The sequence below is a fragment of the Lynx rufus genome, unplaced genomic scaffold (assembly GCF_022079265.1).
Source record: "Lynx rufus isolate CCGP_SWC_20201006 ecotype Redwood Valley unplaced genomic scaffold, mLynRuf1.p SCAF_9, whole genome shotgun sequence".
Taxonomy (NCBI): Eukaryota; Metazoa; Chordata; class Mammalia; order Carnivora; family Felidae; genus Lynx; species Lynx rufus.
The window spans coordinates 100,591,976-100,595,988 of record NW_025814897.1 but is presented as its reverse complement, the minus strand read 5'-3'; the positions used below and the strand labels follow the sequence as shown (position 1 = coordinate 100,595,988).

Below are 4,013 nucleotides of genomic sequence, written 5' to 3'. Positions count from 1 at the left end.
AAAATGCCCAACCCTACTTCAAGGAAGCATAAATTGAATATTAATAAAAGGGAAGAGAAACTTGCTATGGGAAGTGGAGAAATACATGAAAAATAATCTTTCTAAAACAAAATGACTGGGCTGAAATTTTATTCTTAACTGGCAGTAGCCTTACAATGGTTCTAAAGCTATTTTTTTTTATGTCGCATATTTCTGACACTAATTATGTGATTTGGCCTAATAGTATCTTTACATAGATATTTTTGAAAAATTTTGTGAAAATTCCCAGTGAATTTATGAGCAAGAATTGGTCCTGGACATTTTCCAATTGTAGGACTTAATGAAGAATGTGGTTAGAAGGGATAAAATGTCCAGTGATATTTGCCCGTATGGGGAAGAAGAGGCTATGCTCTTAACAACTGATACACATTTTTAGGAGGTTTCTGTTAGGCTTAAAGCATTACCTAAGGAGAAGCCCAATGATGTCTCTTAAAGTATCAAGTCTGCTAATCTGACCAAACCAATAGAATGAGGATGCCTAAGCCATTGAATGGTATTTTTCTATTTAGAAATTAGTAGGAAAGAAGTTACTTGAGAAAAATCTCCCTGGGAGATGGCTGGTGGCTATTTTCCTTATGTAAGGATAGGAGTTAATCTTGTCTTTTTGATATATTATCCTAATGTGATAAATGTTTGTTTTCTGCGTGGACCATGGAATTGCTAGGAAGTCATCTACGGTATTAATAAAAGCAACCTTCTGAATAACCAGGAGAAACTCTGGAGAAAATGGATAGACAGTCGAATGAAAAAAAAATATGTCTTCAAGCAATAATGCAGCTTTTGCCCTCTTGCCAAACTGGATGACAGAGTCAAATGTGTTCCTTCAGATTGTGGACATGCCTCTATAAGGTAAGACTAACAGTAAATAGTGGAAACCAGCCTTTGCAACTGTGTAACTATCTTTATTATGTGAAAGTGAGATCACTTTGATAGAAAGCAAACTTTGATTCCAATTCCAGTTTTATCACTTAAAAATGGTTGACCTTGGGAAAATTAATTAGATGTTCTGAGCCTCAGTTTGTTCAGCTGTGAAATGAGGATTATAATTCCCTTTACTGTAAGATGAACTGTGATTCATTAAGTTCTGAGTGTGTGATTGGAAGCAACTGTAGGCATTGTGAGCAGTGGAGTGATAGATCAGAATCATATTTAAAGAGAATCCATTTTAAGTTTCATCAGGAGAACAAATTGATGGAGACCAGAATGAAAGAGGAGGGACGTGGTAGGAGGCTAGTGCAGTGGGCCAGAGGAAGTGGGGAGGGGAGGGGAATGATTAAATTTGTGATAAATTTTAAAGGGGATAAATATCATTTGTTAAAGGTATTAATATGTGACATGACCGCAAGACGGCATGAAGGACACTGTGATTATTTCTTGTCTGAGCAATGATGTGGTAGGTGGTACCATTTAATAATGTGGGAAGCATCTATGTTTATTGTGCAAAAAAAAATTAGTTTTATAAGTCCTAATTGATATCCAATGGAGATTTCTGAAGTTGGAGATGTTGCATATATGAAGTTTAACAATTAAGGGAGAGACACAAAAGTGGAATGCTTCCCCATTTATTGATCAGGGAAAGGAGGCATATCCAACCAAAGATCCTAATAAAGAGGTCTCAGTGGGGGAAGAGACAACCTAGGGAAGTGACCTTCTGTTCCTAATTTGATCTACTCACTTTGAATATGTCAGTTACCTTAAATGGGTCTCAAGTATTTCACCTTTGGGACTTTATAAACTGTGCATCTTTCCATGAAATTCCCTTTCCCTCTTCTCTTGTTCTTCCACTCTTCCTTTAAAACTCAGGTGAAGCATTGCTTCCTTTGGGAAACTTTTTTGATTCCCATTTGGTAGATATACTCCTACCCTGGACATTTCGTGTTCTGTATTTTTATAATGGCACCTATTATATTGGTGATTATTATGTATGATATCACTGAGTGTAGGAAACCGTGGCTTAGTCAACTTGAAATCCTAATGTCTATGACACATGTCACACATGTGAGACAAATAGGTACTCCTTCTACTTTCTTTTAATTGAATGAACCAGTAATCTTATAATGCATTTATCTTCCTTGTTTTGTAGATCAGCTGCTTCTAATATGAGAAGCCAGCTTCTATGCAGACTAGATGGAACCAAGGAGCAATGTAACTTATTTTATCCTCTTGGTCTCACACAGAATCCAAAGGAACAGAAGCTCCTTTTGGTTGTGTTCTCACTCTTCTATATTTTCACTGTGGTGGGCAACCTCCTCATTTTGGCGACTGTAACTGTCAGTAAGACCCTGAACTCACCTATGTACTTGTTTCTTGCTAACTTACGTTTTATGGATGTCATTTACTCCTCTTCTATTTCCCTCAGATTGATTTCAGATTTGATATGTGGGGAAAATACCAGGTCATTTCAACACTGTATGACCCAGCTGTTTACAGAGCAGCTGTTTGGTGGATCAGAGATCATTCTTCTCTTGGTGATGGTTTATGACCTCTATGTGGCCATCTGTAAACCCCTGCATTATTTGTGTATCATGAGGCAAAGGGTGTGTGTTGTGCTGCTGGTAGGGTCCTGGGTTGGAGGTTTTCTGCATTCAGTAATTCAAGTTAGCACTATTTATGGGCTCCCATTCTGCGGTCCCAATTCACTGATCATTTTTTGTGTGACATGTACCCCTTACTGAAACTGGTCTGTACTGACGCCCATATCATTGGCCTGTTAGTGGTGGGCGATGATGGACTGATCTGCACAATTGCGTTTGTGCTCTTGCTCATCTCTTATGGTGTCATCTTGCACTCTCTAAAGAACCTTAGTCCGGAAGGGAGGCGGAAAGCCCTCCAGACCTGTGGTTCCCACATCACTGTGGTGGTCTTCTTCTTTGTGCCATATATTTTCATGTACATGAGACCTGCTAAGACCTTCCCTATTGACAAATCAGTGAGTGTGTTTTATACAGTCTTACCCCCATGCTGAACCCCCTGATCTACACTCTGAGAAATTCTGAGATGACGAATGCTATGAGGAAGCTCTGGAGGAAAAATGTCATCAAGTAGTAAAGGAGTGCATTTTCTACCATGAAGAGAATTACTTGACATTGGCCTGCATTTTCTAAGAATGCAGAAGACTCCTTAAAATGATCCTGACTGTCTTTGTGTCAAGTTTTAAGTTAATTATAAAGAACGAACTGGATGATTGTGCTTTAATAACAGCTTCCCTTCCAGTAGAATGTAAGGTCGATAATACCTTGTGGATCAGTTCATTTAGAAAAGTGTAATTCCTTTACATAAAAGGAGTCAACATTCCAAAGGCAAGGGAATTAAAAGCAAAAATAAAGTATTGGGAGCTCATCAAGATAAAAAGCTTCTGCACAGCGAAGGAAACAATCAGCAAACCTAAAGGCAACTGACAGAATGGGAGAGGATATTTGCAAATGACTTATCAGATAAAGTGTTAGTATCCAAAATCTATAAGGAACTTATCAAACTCAACACCCAAAAAACAAATAATACAGTGAAGAAATGGGCAAAAGACATGAATAGACACTTCTCCAAGGAAGACATCCAAATGGCCAACCGACACATGAAAAAATGCTCCACATCACTCATCATCAGGGAAATACAAATCAAAACCACAATGACATACCACCTCACACCTGTCAGAATGGCGAACATTAACAATTCAGGCAACAACAGATGTTGGCCAGGATGCGGAGAAAGAGGATCTCTTATGCATTATTGGTGGCAATGCCAGCTGGTGAAGCCACTCTGGAAAACAATATGGAGGTTCCTCAAAAAATTAAAAATAGAACTACCCTTTGACCCAGCAATTGCACTACTAGGCATTTATCCACAGGATACAGGTGTGCTGTTTCGAAGGGACACATGCACCCCCATGTTTACAGCAGCACTGTCAACAACAGCCATAGTATGGAAGGAGCCCAAATGTCCATCAATGGATGAACAGATAAAGAAGATGTGGTGTA

General features: G+C 38.7%; 1 pseudogene; it reads left to right on the top strand.

Moving 5' to 3' along the window:
* The first annotated feature begins 2,166 nt into the window (after positions 1-2,166).
* On the top strand, positions 2,167-3,084 carry LOC124506029 (olfactory receptor 4A47-like; annotated as a pseudogene).
* Positions 3,085-4,013: the final 929 nt, after the last annotated feature.